This window comes from Lineus longissimus, chromosome 5 (assembly GCF_910592395.1).
Source record: "Lineus longissimus chromosome 5, tnLinLong1.2, whole genome shotgun sequence".
In the NCBI taxonomy this organism is placed as follows: Eukaryota; Metazoa; Nemertea; class Pilidiophora; order Heteronemertea; family Lineidae; genus Lineus; species Lineus longissimus.
In genome coordinates, this window is record NC_088312.1 from 18,415,453 (window position 1) to 18,432,496 (window position 17,044).

At 39.7% G+C, this 17,044-nt stretch overlaps 1 protein-coding gene and 1 long non-coding RNA gene across 22 annotated transcripts in view; both read left to right on the forward strand.

Annotated features, from left to right (window-relative positions):
• LOC135487393 (androglobin-like) overlaps window positions 1–17,044 on the forward strand; it is a 122,504-nt gene that overhangs the window by 57,505 nt on the left and 47,955 nt on the right. The gene's annotated exons all lie outside the window — the stretch shown is intronic.
• LOC135488508 (uncharacterized) lies at window positions 1,181–5,380 on the forward strand. The gene is made up of 2 exons (XR_010446993.1): window positions 1,181–1,761; window positions 3,997–5,380. It is a non-coding gene; the product is annotated as an uncharacterized LOC135488508 (long non-coding RNA).

The following is a 17,044-nucleotide window of genomic DNA, read 5'->3' on the forward strand; positions in this document are numbered from 1 at the left end:
CGAATGCAATTCAACTTGGACTATCACGGGGGATGACATGAATAATGTCCGAACAGACAAGTTGGTGAATTCGCTAGATTTTATTAATTGACTAGAAAAATCTGCTGATGACTTGCAGTTCTAAAAGAAAGGGTATATCAATGATGTCTGATACTAGAAATACAATAGTCTCATCTCATACCCCTTGACCCAAGACTAAGTTAAGGTGGATGGCAAGTTGTAAATTGGGATGTGTTTATAAAGAATGCTTGTGACCTCTGTATCCTTAGTAGATAAATTTGCCATATACATTTCAACACATTGAGTTGTTTAGGAGCAATGGCTGCTTTTCTGTTTTTAGCAAAAGCCCCCTAGTGGGCAAATCATGAATCAGATTGGGACAATTTTCAATAGCAAACAGTGTCTACTGATACATGAACCATGTTTCAAAAGATTACCTTCAATCAGTGTCTAGAAGGAGTGTTTAAGTCATCTTGATGGCAGAACAGATGGACAGAAAGACAGACAGACCCTCACACCAAAAAGACATTGCTATATCCCGGTGACCGAGGGGTAAAAATGACCCAAGGTGGATAGTTGAACCTGACAATCTTGGATTTAAAAGCCAATCAGTGAAAATGAGCAATTGAACTCTTGACAACGTTTGGAACACATGCAACCTTTCCCATAACAATAATAAACCATCTAACAATCCAATCTATGCCTTGTCATCAACGCTAATAGAATATTATTTGATATCAATATTAGCACTGTGGCAGCTTGTTAATTGAAAGTTGCTTGGACTTGCTCAGGGACAGATGATACACGACACTTTAAAAACACCTTTTGTTGACCGATAGTGCTCTAGCATGTTTTGTGGTGAAGGCTATATTTGTTGCCTTAAACAAAGATTCTGTGTCCCCTTCCATCAAATACTAACTCGTGCATATTACAATGTAAGCTTTTTTAGCTCAGCTGACGAAAGTCAGCAGAGCTAGTCAAATAGCTATTCGAGTGGCGTCTGTCCTTCCTGCCATCCATCCATCCATCCATCTGTGGACATTTTGGGCATTTTGTAACCGTAAGGCCTAGGCACTTCAAATTTAACAAGTGGGAAGAATAGCCTTTGAAATGCTGCTGACAGAAAAATTTAGCCCGGTTTGACTCTAATTCAGCCCACCAGGGGGCAAAAATCGTAAATTACAAAAATATTTTTTGTCGCTTTATGCCAGGAGTTCGAAGCTTGAAAAAAAGTTGAAGAGGTCTGCATAACAATCAGGTTTTGATATAAAATAGATTAATTTTGATTTATGTGACCAGTTGGCAGTAATTGGGCAAAAGTGTAAGTTGGCACATTGCCAGCTGTTTTGAATTTCGCGGTTCGAGGCATTCCCTCAGAAATTCCAGTGACGTAAACGTCGGGAAATGTCAGAAATTGGACACGTTCGGAAATGCGATGTAGTTTCTATAATTTAACGTTGAACTGTTCGAATTTGGAAACCTGTCTAAATTCTGAACTTTTCCCGGATTGTGCAGAGGAAGCGGATTGATATGTGGTAGGTGAGCCCAGGTAGAAGATATAGGTCTTTCAGTACGTTCGAGTAAGATGCGTGTTATTGTGTTAGTAATAAACGATAAATGATCTAAAGCTATTTGGTGTGTTTCTATTGTCATTTTCTGCACGAAATAACAGCTTGGGAGCGCACATTGAAGGAAAGTAGTGCCGCATTGGCACGACGCCAGCTCACGCCGTTATCTGGCAGCATGGTCAGCTGTGTGAAGGTAAGAGGGTTTTATATCGCTATATTTCCCTTGATGTTCTTACTGTCATTGGCCATGAGAACTGTTATTTGAAATGTAATATTGTAGTATGAATCTCATAGATTCGTTACGTAGCAATATGCTGTAATTTTTGGCTTGCGATCCCGTAAGATTTTCTCGGCTAAAGTGGAAATTTCATCGTTAGAATGAGGTCGTTGCAATCCGAGAAGATGGCGGGCCGGGTGCACTTCGGCCAAAACGACATTATGCTTTCATGGTTAGGGACACAGTGTAAACAAAGATTTCTCGAAATTGTTGCACTGATTGTAACTGTAGTGTACATGACTAAGTGGCAGTGTTATTGTCATTGCAATGTACTCCTGTTTTTGAGAATTTTGACAGAGAAGTGGTCGTGAAATAACGCATCGGATGGCCAATGCATGAATGATTTCTCAGTGTGGCTGGCTGCTGGCGGTGTGCATGCCGTGTATGTAGCTATACGTGCATACGGTTCTGATGTGGTAGTAGCTGTGTAATGGGTGACTAGTGGCGTAGTATTGGTGGAATTCATTGTGAATAGGCCTAGGCCTACACCTGGATATTGAGGACACCCTGCTGCTGAAGGTGCATATTATCGCCATTTACGTTGTAACGTTATTTTGCATCTCCTGTCCATTAAAATATTTGGCGATAATTGCACGAACTCTCTGTCATCATTGTCAAGTCCATTGAGATAACCTGCTCCATGGTACCTTATAATCAAGTACACCTGCATATCTAGGACATCCTGCTTTATGGTAGGCTACCTCATTGTCATTTAGTATTGTGTGAAGTCCACCTACCTATGTTTAGACGACATACAAGAACACGCTGATGTCTGTGTCATCATTGTGAAGTCTATAGATATAAAGTGCTATATGGTACCTTGTTACCAAGTACACCTGCATATTTAAGGGTTGGCTATAGGCACTAGCATTTTGGCTAGAACTTGAAATCTTAGAGCAATTAAAACTCCTTCAAAATGAAGTGAATGCTAATTTAAAAAATGGGATGCAGTTCTTTGTTTTCCAGGGAACTGCATCCCACCCCTAAAGTGGTATTCACTTCATTTTGAAGGAGTTCTAATTGCTCTAAGATTTCGCGCTCTAGCCAAAATGGTGGTGCCTATGGTCAACCCTTAAGACATCCAACTTTATAGACTTGTAACCAAGTACACCAGCATATTTCGGCCACTCTGTTGTATGGTACCTTGTGATCAAGTGTTGTTGCGTATTAGGTCACCCTCTTTTGTAACCTTGTGGTCAAGTACCCTTGTGTATTTAGGGCACGTATTACACCTGGGTATTGAGGTCGCACTGCTTTATGTTACTTTGTGATCAAGTACACCTGCCAAATTAGGATACCTCATTGTAAAGTCCACGTAATTGTTTAGATTAGTACAGGCTGCTTTCTCTGTCATTGATGTCAAATCCATTGAGATAACCTGCTTAGGTACCTTGTGATCATGTACACCTACTTACTCAGGACACCCAGCGATAGTATGGTACCTTCTTTAATGGTACATGTACCTCATTGTAAAGTCCACCTTAAATTTAGAACACGCTCTCTGTCATTATTGTCAAGTGCTCTGAAATAACCTGATAGGCTAGGTACCTTCTGATCAAGCACACCTGCATATTTAGGACATCTTGCTTTATGTTACCTTTTAGTCAAGTACACATGCATAATTTAGGACACCCTGGCTTATGGTACTGTGTAATCAAGTACACATTCATATTTAGGATACCCTGCTGAAAATGTTTTTTTTTGTGATCAAGTAGACCAGCATATTTAAGGTGCCCTGCTATATGGTACCTTGTAATCAAGTACACCTGTGTCCATGGTACCTCATTATTAAAGCCGCCTACATATTTAGGACAGTGGTGCTTTGTCACACCTCATTCAAAACCACCTAAATAAAAGACACAATGCTTTGTCAGACAGTAATTTCAAGACCACCAAAATATTTTGGACACCCTGCTCTGTCAGACCTCATAGTCAAAACAACCTAGATATTTAGGACACCATGCTCTGTCAAACCTCACTGTCAAATTCAGATGCCATCATGCATCACACATACATGTACTATAATCAGATAGGCAATAAAGCATTCCACTCACAACAACTATAAAGAACAACATTTCTCTTACCAACAAAATGACCCTGTGACACTTTGGCATCATTCATGTCTAACAACTAATTGTCATTATATTTCAGCTCAACATCACAGCGAAGGTGGTGAAAGTACTTGAAGACACCTGCCTCAAAGATGTTCGAGGACAAAGCCTAAATGCAAAAGTCATACTTGTTGCAGATGACACCGGATGTGCCAAGTTAACATTATGGGAAAAGTTGATACCTATGGTTGAAAATGAAAAAACCTACCAGTTCAGTGAATTGTCCGTATACTATTTCGACCAAAACTCATTAACAACCACCCCGGAAACTGCTATCAAAGTTCATACTGACATAACGGTGATTGATATATCACAAGATATAATTGAGGAACAACATCTCGATGACACCAACACAACAGTGAAGAATGCCACAGTTCAGCAAGTTTCTGTAACAATGAGAAAGGCATGCTTGTCTTGTAAACATGTTGTGCCAACAACCGACCACCACACCACAAAGTGTGGAAATTGTGACATGCGCCAGTTAACCAAAATGTTAACACAAAACATTCGGGTAAAATTGCTCTTAATGGCAGAGGACAAGGAAAGAATCGCTGTCACAGGTCTAGACCAGATCATGATTGACTTTCTGCTGAAAGAGGGACTAGTCATAACTAATGATGTCACGACTGACGACATTGAGGAATTCATTTTGAATTTAGAAACTTTCCCATCAGTAACATACAATGTGGACAGACTTGTTCTAAAATTTTGAACCCAATTCGTCAAACTGCATAATTCATTTTCAAATGCACATGATCCAGGCCTATGGTAAAGCCTCCCAGAAAATGGTGCACCACAGTTTGACATGATATGTAAACCAGCACTAAAAGCGCCCTTCGGGTTGTGCAGTAATTTCATTCAGTTTTGGAAACGAAAAGCATTTATTTAGTTATAATTTGAATACAAGCAGAATGTTCCTAATTGAAAGTCTATTGTGTTTAGCCTTTTATTATCATGAAACATTGTAATTTCTTACAAATCTTATACTGATTTGATTGCATACTAAGTTACATAAATGTTCATTTTCAGTACCCTTCTAACATTGTCTAAAGACCGTGCCGCAAAAACATCCACATTATGTATACTCTTACAAATGCAAATAAATAAGACAAATACGTGTATGATTATGAATGCATTAATACTCATGCATATTAACCAGATACAAAATGTAGACATTTGTAATTGTTTGTTTATACTTCTTAAGAAGGTATTATTTTCTATGTTCTAAGTTTATTTTATGCATCCTTTATGTTCATAGATATAGGGATCATTTCAGAAGTTTTATCCCAGGAGAGATAACATGATCTTGCATATAAACATTGTAATTTCTGTTAATTCTTGTACTAATTTCATCACATACAAAGTTATGTTAATGTTTTCCTAAGGACTGTGACGCAAATACGTCCTTATGATCCATTAAGTTACACATGCGTATGAACACATACATGTACATGATTATGAATTCATACGCATGCATAACCAGATGCAAAATCTAGATATTTGTAATTGTTTGTAATTTTGGTCATAATGTACCTACATATGTATATTGTTTCATTATGTTCTAAGTTTATTTTACGTATCCTATATTGTGTTCATGTATAAATAGATCATCTCAAAATTTAAGCAACCACAGTTTTAACAAAATTTTCTGCTACATGTAATTACTGTAACCCTGGAAATTTTCGCGAGCTGTTTAATTTTGCTGATTTTGCGCATGGTAGTAATCTGCAAAAATAACCAGCGCGAAATATAATCTTTCTTTCTTGTTAACTGAAGAGCAATCTCGTGTTCGCAAAATTTATCAGCGCAAAATATAAGTTTTTCATTGATTTTTTACAAATCCGCGAAAATAACCAGCCGCAAATATTTTCCGGGTTACAGTATGCAAATTCAACAATTTCTAGTCCAACTCACATGCCAAGAGCCCTGTGTTCTTAAATCCGTTTATTTTTCTTTTGACTGCAATCATTTATGTACATACTGTAATTGCCTGCTGGCCAGGATATCACCATTTTTAACTTTTTCACAATATTGAATAAAACTAGTTCTTTTATAAAATCTTGTCTCAATGACTGACTTCCCACTCATTCAAACCTCTTAACAGCGCTTAAGAACCTATCAACAGTTTCAATATTGTAACAAAAACCAAAACAAGCCCTCTCTGCAACCCCCAATCAGTTCACATTACTAGTACGTAGTAATGTTAGTCACATTACTAGTACATGGTAATGTTAGAACCCCAAACAATGTATTTGCTGGATATGATGGTGTTTGCAAAGGTGTCTATAAAGGAAAGTGTCTGGCGAGTGTGGCTTGTGACAGTGAAATCAGTCTGGAGCCATTTATGACACATTGCGTGACTTCAAAGTTGGTCTTGGTGTTAATTTTGTAAAAATTTTGGGGCTTATATGTAGCAACAAGACAATATTTCAGAATGACGCTATGATCAACACGAACATTAGGCGTAATCTTAGGGTAGACAGCCTTGTTTGTGGAAATGATGCATTCTCAGGGCTGCTCAAGAACTACAACACTTTCCCAAAATTAACACTAACACCAACTTTGCCAATTGCCATTTTAAGCCATTGGCTGTAGACCTCAAGAGGCCGCATTCTCATGGTTGAATGAAATATCAATAAACATGTACCCCTGCATTAACCCATGTATTTCAGCTGAGCGCCAGGCCCTTGGGCCTCTTGTTAAAAGTTACTTTGACATGTTACCCCTGAAAAAACCCTTTTGACAGATTGTGTTCTTGCGTGTTTTATGGTGAAAATACTGCCATTAATCATGCCCCTGATTTACCGACCTTCCACAAATAAACTTTTTGTCAAAGGTGCTTGGACATTGCATGGGGGAAGGATGGTACATGACACGTTAAAAACACCTTTTGTTGACAGATAGTGCTCTAGCGTGTTTTGCAGAGAAAGGTGTATTTGCCTTCAACCAAGACTCCGTTTCCCCTCCGTTCAAACACAAAGTCATCCATAAGCTTGTTTTGGAAGTCAAATTATGACGACACAGCTACATGTATCAGTTGAGGGGCTCAGCAGTTGCATGAATCATGTCAGCATACTGCAAATACAACATCTGGAAACGGCAAATTTTCGCACAAATTGGGGACGATTTCTGAAACAATTCTATTGTTCACGGTTTCTATTTTGGCAGATTTCGAAATTCCTGTCAATTTTTCCAATCGAAAAATTGACGAAATCCATGAAAGTAGAACACCGCAAAAACTCAGTGGTTTACTGTAACTTGTAGTATCAACAATACCTGATATCGTTGCTGCAATTTGCAATGACCACCGCAGACAAGGGATTATGTGATTTAAATTGCAGGTTGCTGCAGTTTTAATCATTGTTTTGTGGTGCGCTTTCGACACAGCTATCGATAGATTATCATTTGAGGTGTGGCGACCGATATGTTTCAACAATGGACATCTCGGATATCTCATAATGTCCTGATACCTGAATCAACACGATGGGTCTATCTTTAATTGCATACCCAGTATTGAACAGAAATGTCCAATATCTTCTGACAATAGACAGATCAGATAACTGGTCCATCTTACATATCTTAGTTGTCTAGCAGCTGCTGGTCACGGGGAGGGGGGATTCTTTAATCAAAAAGGGCACATTGAGACTTGGAAGGACAGCATGCAGTCACTCTTTTAGCCAACACCTCTCTATTAAGGCAAACCTCTCTACAAAGGACAGTAGTTTTGGCCCCAAATTGTTTGCCAGTCAATTTGACCTTTCTAATCAGAACACTTCTCTAGTATGGGCACCACTCGTCGGTCCCAAGGGGATCCTTAGTAGAGAGGTTCTACTGTATGATACTGATGATGTACACTACTTTGCATAAGAATATTATAGAATGGCCAGCATTTTCTGCAAACAATACCGGTAGAGATATTAGATAACTGTCCAACTTTTCTTGATCATGATATATCCAAGTCAACCGAACCACTATTACAAGGACAATTCCTCAGTAAATCTGATGGAATACCCTACCGTGCACAAGAATATTGTAACATGGCCACCAATATCTTCCAACAATAGAAATATCAGATAACTGTCCATCTTCTAATTGTCATAGCACTATGATATCAAGACGGGACAGGACAAAAAGACAATGGATGGCATGACTGAAAAGCTGACCGCCTCATTTATATCTGTCATACGAAACGCCAGTGTGCTTAAATTGGCTAGGAACCCCATTGTGGTGCATTGCCATCACCCATTAGGGCAGGAAGTGTCCATTGTGAGGTCTGTTGTTCCCCTGCACTCTCCATTGATGATTTGACCCCTCGAGATCAGGGTCTGACTTCGTTCTTATCAATGAACACAATAACTTCTCAATCAAGAACATAGAACTTGATATTTTCGAATTTTCATTCATTCTCCTAATTTGGCCTACAGTACCTAATGAAAACAATCGATTATCATTTTATTTTAAAAGGGTGGCTACGTGTATAAGCAGGAGCTGGGGGGGGGGGGGGGCAACTTTGCAAACTCCTGGTGATTAATGTGCGCAGTAAAGAACTGGGTCTAGTTTGACCGAGTGTTAAAAACATCCCTCATACAAGAATGAACAGCTCCTGAGTGTACTCTGAGGTAGGAGAGACAGCTGGTGCCAACTTCATGCAACATGATCTGACCTACCCAGCTGCAACCTTTAAGTGATACAAAAAATACACTAGTCCAATAACCACAAGTGGCAATTACTTTTTTATACACGGATGTCAAATTTTCCCGATATTAGACGGACTTAAGACTTTTCCCTCTTGCTAAATGCTAAATTTGATAAGTATGATTGGAAATTTCACACTGCCATTTGTTTACCCAAAATATGCCTTGGTGATTTTACGCCGCTTGGTGCATTGATTCACTCCCCACCTGCCTCTCTTATAAGGGAACGATGGGAAGAAGGGAGCTGGTCTGTAGCTGAAGGGTTGTATAGACCAACAAGAACAGTTTGTATTCGTAGTATCCTAACTTAATTGATGTTATGACTGCTAGAGGCATGCAGATGAACACGAGAAGCCCCCCAATATGAGTATTATCTTCTCCTAATTGGTCAGTTATAAGGCTTGTGCCTCCTCATCCTAGATTTATATTGAGCAAGCTGTACCATTGGAGGGTTACCCTTTAGTACAGCTCATATTGGAAACATTCTGAAACCAGAACGTCTTTTCATGTGACTTTTATTGAAAATCTACGAAAGTCAGATTGGACTAACAGAACTTTGGTCTCCCGATCAGAGCTCTTAACACCCCCAATGCACTCTTCTAAACTATTTGTAACCCGATTTTTATTTGTACAGTAGAACCTCTCTATTAAGGACACCCTTGGGACAGACAAATGCTATCCTTAATAGAGAGGTGTCCTGATTAGAGAGGTCAAATTGAATGGAAAGTACCAATTTGGGACCAGTACTAGTGTCCTTAATAGAGAGGTGTCCACTAAGGGAGGTTCCACTGTATTTCCCAACCTCTGTTCCCAAATTAAGTCGATGGCGAAAAAAAATGATGATGTAATGATTGTGTTTACCTGGGACCAACGAACATCCCCAAAGTGCTCTTCTGGATTTGTCATAACCTGCCCTCGGTGTGTACCGGTACTTCACAATTTCTGTTACCATGCTGTCGATGATGGACAAAAGATGCCCTGATAATAATGTTACGCAGAAAATGATTTAATGAGAAAACATTGGATTATAAAGCAACTGATCCCACGGGCATATGATTTGTCCCCGAACCCGTATATCTTCGGGCTTCAGGAACCGGGATGCTACTTTTCATTTCGCTACGCTGACGTGAATTGAAGATGCAGGCAGGAAATTGTTACCTGCATGATGCACGTAAATAATTTTCACAATCCGAAAAAGACGTTTGTCACATTAAATGGCCTATAGCAATAATCCTTTATGACATCTTGGGAGGTGATTATGAGTCGACAGGATATTTGCTGCGGTATTACGCTGATTGTGGGGAGAAGTTTTTTACTGGGCTACTTGTTTATGTGATCTTATTCCTCTTTGCCTCAAATGTGTTCACAGCTAAGCTCATGAATAGGATGCGTTGTTCAAAACTTGTGGTGATATTCAGACATCGAAAAGCAATCGTCCCAATTTATGCCCTGGCCCAGGCCCATCATTCGTTCAGATGCACTTCTTCTGGTATTTTTCAATTTTCATTTGCGCAAAAATTTTTCAATGTTATATTCTGTCTCGAGAATTAGCAAAATATGTCCCCGAGTTAGAAAATAAAGTATTGTTTTTCTCTCTATCACCAGAAAATGAGATCCTCCTATTGCAAATCACATCATTGTGGCTTTGTTATTTTGGTGTCTGATGATCTCTGTAACTGCAAACCGGTCTGATTTTTGCAGTGGTTCATTAACCTCTTCTTTGAAGACAGGTCATAACTTGGGATATCCCAATGGACCTCTGCCTCCCTCACACAATTAATGAGGCCCTTAGGGGCAGCAGTGATACCACTGGTCACTGGTCAAAATGAACAAGAGCTCTTTGGTTGCAGAAAGATCAGATGTCTGATGCGGAATCTGAATGCCTTTAGGCTAAGCAAAACTGGTATGATGTTTTTGAATATGGAGTGTCTTCGCTGGCTTTCCTTGTCACTTGGTTTGCCAAAGTTAGTGGCTGGCATTCAAAGCAACAGTTTACAAATTGTGAAAAAGATTTGAGGGTGATAATCTTAGAAAATTGGGGTCAGGGGAACTGAAAACCGTGTGTCCGTTCAGGGTTGATATAGAAAGTAGGTCGTCTCTGCTCCACCACACATTATCTCCTGGGATTTTAAAACGCATGAGGTATAGGCAATGGTGCACATTTGGTTGATTGAATCTCTCAGGGTCGGCCACTTACGGTCCAAGAGGAATCATTCCAATACTAGGCCCAGGGAAATCATATCTTGCAGTCTTGTTTCAAATCCCTAGCACTCCAGCAACTTAGACTGACACATGTACAATGTACTTTTGTTCTGAAAAATACCATATCTTTCTGATCTGCCGCCAACGAAGACAACAACCTCTTTGAAGTCATGCCATGCTTCATACGATAATAGTTTAACATACTCCAATGACCGAAAGCTCCACTCTTCCTTCTTAAGAATAATGACATGCTTCTAATGATATCTTTGAGATCAGAGCCCAAATGCTTTCATCAGCGATTACCTCTCACACAAAGCTAGCTCTTCACGTTGGTCACTTGTCTTTTCTTTTGAAAATCCAGTTTCGTTCCGTATCTATTTAACAACAATACAACACTCCGCAACTTCCCGGGAGAAACGCTTCCCTAATAAAAATGGGCGTCGACGCGATCCTCGCGATACGATGGTTAAGATTCGAGCATGACTGCACACCGTTATTGCAAAGAAATTGACAAAAGCGAACAAAAGCTTCTAATAGGTTTCTGATACACTTGTCCCATCCACTTAAAGTGTATTCAATTTCCCAGACTCCTTCAAGGGCCCACCTTACGATACCAAAAGACGACGTACGCCTTTGTGAGCGTCGCGCTGTCGTTTATCGCATCCCTAGTTAATTCTAATTAGACGAACGGCAAGGGATGGATCAGCTTTGTGACATCATGGCATCGCCACTTGTAGCCACCGTCGCCCGCAGCGTCAAACTTTTGTCTCGGTTGATTAGATCGGGCCGATGTTCTCGGTAATTCTCCCGGCAACTATCCCTGTGGACGCAACATCGGTCTGGGCACGGGACGAGCTCCGACTGCACAAGTGCAGCAGCAATAATGCCACATGTGCGTCAACTCTGATTAAATTTTGGACTAGCAGTGAGGTTGAAGGAGAGGTCTGATGGCGCATGATTAACGAGGTAATTATCAAGGCGTCCATAGATAAGGTAAAAAGACTGTAATCAATTAGTCCACAACGCCTTGGACCGTTTCTTTTCCCGCACATGCACGATCTGGTTTGAAGTGAAAACATGCTGACGTTCTCACGTTGCTGTTTCGCTTTGGGAATACATTAGATGCACCAGTTGGATGGCTGTGCGCAGAAAATGATTGAACATCTATGAGAAGTTTAATTGCTCAGGACAATGGCAGCTGTCCCTAATTTTGATAATAACTGTTGAAATTAGAAGGAAATTGTCATTTGGGAGACTTTTTGCCTTTGTTGATTCTGTGAAAAGTCGGAGAAGTAGATAGCTTCCCCATCACTCCATAGCATGACAATAAACATCAATACGATAGCCTGCCAACATTTGACATGTATGAAGCAGTTTATAATGACGGTGTAGCAATAACGGCAGCGATATACACTATTTTGACAGCATTTTGACTGCAAGTTCATTGAACGATATCCTCTTGCATCATTCCGTCGCATGACAATAAACATCAATATGATAGCCTGCCAACATATGACATATATAAAGCTGTTACTAATGACTTTATAGCGATAACTCAAAGGTGGTTATGTCTTTGTACTCGGGCCCTTTATCATGACTTACGGTGGAAATTCTCAATGGATCGATGCTTCCCAGCCTACTTGTGTTTCCTGGAGTAAACTGCCATTCATATGATAGCTGTGAGCAGAAGACACTACGTTTTGTAGAATTAGCTGCGATTTGCTAGTATTCGTTTATGATTAGATATTGAATCCCAAATTTTCGGTCATAATTATGCCCTCGGCAATCACCAGTCATCTTATTGGAAAAAAGGTTTGTCTCAGTCAATCTGGCCATTATCAACGAGTTCAATGATACGATGTCACGAAAAATATGAAAGTCTTTCCTTTGGTGCATACCTTGACTCAATTATCTTATATTTGTGATAAAATATGACACGTTTCATCAATACCTTCGCATCACTTCAGTTACTTCTTGTGCTCAAAGTTTCAACTGCATTGGTTTCACTTGAAAAATATTTTTGGAATAAGAATATCTTGATATTCACAAATTTGTACCATACATTTGAATATCAGACCAGCAAATTTTACTCTTATTGTATTATTATCGGTATAAAATGTGACCCGTCACAGCAAAACTAGGCGCATATGCTCTGAGCTTGGCAGGTTGAGAGAGACTGGTTGTTCATTTCTCTATTGTCTGCCTTTTGTGAAATATGAGCACATTGATTTCTCCCATTATCTCCTGGTATCATTTAGGCTCATCTTCTGTGCGACATGCGCCTGGTTTTGCTGTGACGGGTCACAAATATGGTATATTTCATCAATAACTTTGCATGACTTCTTTTGCACTGCATTGGTTGAAAAATACCTAAAATAAGAATAACATAACATTTAAATACCTGTACCTTTTGATCAAATACTGGATTTTACCGCAAATCTCGCTGACTGCCTCTCACAATGACATTCAACTCCGACAATAGTGGGCTAATCATCGCGGCATTGTTAACAAGAGTGGACCCGTCCACCCAGCCTGCCCAACCCGCACAATGGCATCACCCACCTGATACAATATATTTATGCTGGACGCCGATTATTAATAAGCGAGCCATCTCTCAATGAGTTTGTACAACGTCTGCCATCGGTGCTGCGCATGTGGGAGACTGATGCTGGGCATTGATTGGTGATTTGTCACGATGTTACACCCAGTCAGCGGCACAGAGTAGTAAATGCTAATGGAGTAGACGCGGGCTGCAGGTTGCAAGACCTGCAGATCATGGGGACATATCGAGCTCATTTATGATTTTCGGCTAACCGGATTTCGGAATAGGTAGGCTTACGTGTTGTCGATTTTAAATATTCTATATTTTACCATTTGTTAGTGTTGTCATTGCATGGTTTTGAGGAGGTAATGTGCAGCTCCTGATTTCAATGTGTGGAGTATGGATATTTCAATATTATGTAGAATATTCCCATGAAATGTTGGATACTGTGTTCAGATCAGGAATGATGTTCTGTTAAACAATTCACTTCATCTATATCCTGTTTTGTTGGTAATTGATGGTTTATTCAAGTTTGTCTAGTTTTGGTTTGGTACCCCACGAAAATTACCCAGAATTTTTATAGCAGTTACATTTGACTCAGTTGGATTCAGAACTGTTGTTGATTATTCTTGTTTCATTGGTGCATATCACTGCAGTTTCAAACTGATGCTGATGTTTCTCTGAAAACTGGTTTATTCTGCATTATTACAATGTATATTATCAGGATTAGTGAAGACTATTCTTGTTGTTACATAGCAGGGATTCTGCCAGTTTTGGTTCGAGGATATGTTTTGGGTTTTTTGCCGATCTTTTGGGGGGGTACTTAAAACATACCCAGCATATATCCTCTGGCAGAGACCCTGCCAGTTTTGAGAAGAACAGTGGAACCTTTGTTCGGGGACACTTCTCTATTATAAAGGATACCCTCTCTATTAAGGACAGTTCACTTGGTCCCAATGTGGTCATTTCCATTGTAATTGACCTCTGTAATCAGAACACCTCTCAATTATGGACAGCATTTGTCAGTCTCAAGGGTGTGACCTTTTAAGAGAGGTAATTTTTGGCGCGGGTAACTTTACTTTACTTTTTGACAAGTCCAGACTCCGTCTGATTTGACCTTAGAAAGAATGACCACAATTGGGAGATTTTTGCCCAAAGAGATAATTGCCCCCTGCCAGCCTAAAAGTAATGTCACGGAATGAAACAGCTATTATCTTGTATCAGAAATTACGTAAAAGGCTTTATAACTTGAATACCTTTTAGCTCCATTGCATCGTTGATCGAAATTACGATAGTCGATTGATCCCGTAAGTATGGCATCTACCCCAGTGTGCAGGACTTTGATCGAGGAGAGTCTCCGCTCGACAGGGGGCTGATTAGATGACTAAATAACTTTCATACATATGTCAACCGTCGCAGGAGACTGGTGTGCGATCGGAAGTGAACTCCTGGACCTCAAAGTGAGGTGCATTAGGGACGTCAGTTGCCGCATCGCAATGATCCAAGATTAAGGGCCGCAAAATCCTTTCTTGTGGACCCTTGGTAATAAGGCTACTTTGGCTCAAGATGATTGGCTCGTCTTACTCAGATATTGTCTTCCTTGGGGGACCTCGCCATGGTCTAATTGAGTTCCTGGTGTCATTGTGTTGTATCTTGTTTCAAGTTGTACTATTTAATGTCAGAGTTGTATGAGGTGTCTTTTGAAGGGGCATTGCCTTTAATTCAGTATATTGTCCAGGGTGGAACAAGAAGTCTTGAGAAAATAGGGGGCACTCAGGTGTTTTTACATCAATTCCCAAAGTTCTTGGCCAATTCAAAAGAATTTTCTCAAAAAAGGGTGCGTGCTTGGGGTGCCACCTCTGTATAGCACCTGTCGACAATCAGAAGACAGTGTCTTATTGATACCACTACCAGTGCAATTTACTAGGTTTAACAGTTTTCTGATGGTCGTTAATAGAGAATGAGCAGGATCTGAGTTAGCTCTCCCTTTAAACTATGTAAAGGCTGATTTCAAAACTGATTTTACAGGATTATGATTTGATACCCATTTGATACAATTTGTGCAGCTAGCACTGGTATTAGCTGGCATCAGTCATCCGAGAGGGTTAAGGTGACACACCCAACCCAGATTAGTAATCAGATGTCGGTGTTTGATTACTGCTTAAATCTGCTGCATCTGCATAATTCACCTGCAGAGGTGGATCAACTCTGCTGGACATCTCTTTCACCATGTTCAGATTCATAATTCCTTGTCAATGTGATTATTACATCTGTGACTTACATGAAGCATTTATTGTACACCTTTGAGATATTGTCAAATTATGTCCCAAAGTAACCAGTTGACTGAGATTTTAAGCAAACCACCCATCTGACTGATTAGTAATCAAGTAAACTTCACAGGCTGTCCCCTTGTCGGTGTTCTTTACCTGTGTTCCGATTCCTGATCAGTGTGATTATTCTATCTACAGACTGAGCATGTATTGTAAAGCTACCTTTGAGGTGTTCTTTACCTGTGTTCCGATTCCTGATCAGTGTGATTATTCTATCTACAGACTGAGCATGTATTGTAAAACTACCTTTGAGGTGTTCTTTACCTGTGTTCAGATTCCTGATCAGTGTGATTATTCTATCTCAAGACTGAGCATGTATTGTAAAGCTATGTTTGAGGTATTGTTGAAACTTATCCCAAATCAACCAGTTGACAGAGATTTAAAGCAACACACCAAACAGACTGATTGGCAATCTTGGAGTTCAATTTTACCAACATTTTTGTGGTTGTTCCACGAACTTCACGAATGTCTCTTAGTCGGTATACTCTGCCCCGGTTCAGGTTTCAAATCAATGTGATTATTCCATCTGCAGTCTGAGCATGTATTGTATACTTTTGAGATATCGATCAAATTGATGCTGATTGTATTCAGGATGTCCATGTATCATGACAATGCTACATGTGTTGAGCCGTGGACAATATGCCAGAAGCAACGGGTGGCGCTGTGCAGTATTAATAGCAGTCGTGATGTATTGTATGTCATATCAAGTTTGCACACACTGGGCTTAAATGTACAGGTGTTTGTGACAAGTTGGGATGAAATCAGACTACATTGCATACTGTATAAATCTGTCTGCAAAGATTTACACAATGACAATTACACCATATTCTGTCTGATTCTTTCTAATATTCTGTTACACCTTCTTCAGAAAATTGTCGATAATGAACCCATTGTAAATAGTAATTATTGCAAGAACGCATATTTCCATAGCTTTGTTTCTTTTCTTCGATGACTGTCCGACGCATATTTTTTCCTTGAGTGTCAAGGGTTGACCATAGGTAACGCCATTTTGGCTGGAACTTGAAATCCCGAAAAGCAATTGGAATGCCAATTTTAAGGATGGGAGTCTGTTCTCTGCAAAACAAAGAACTAATTTGAAATTGGCATTCAATTGGTTTTGAAAGAGATCTAACTTCTCTATGATTTCAAGTTCTAGCCAGAATGGTGATGCCTATCGTGTCAATCAAAATACTCAAAAGACGACACTGTACCATTTGAATATGCATGGGGTTGGAGAGAACCGGCTATCAATTGGGGGAAGCATCTTCCTTATCTGTGGATATTTATTTAGACTTGTATTGAAAAATGGTAACAGGACAT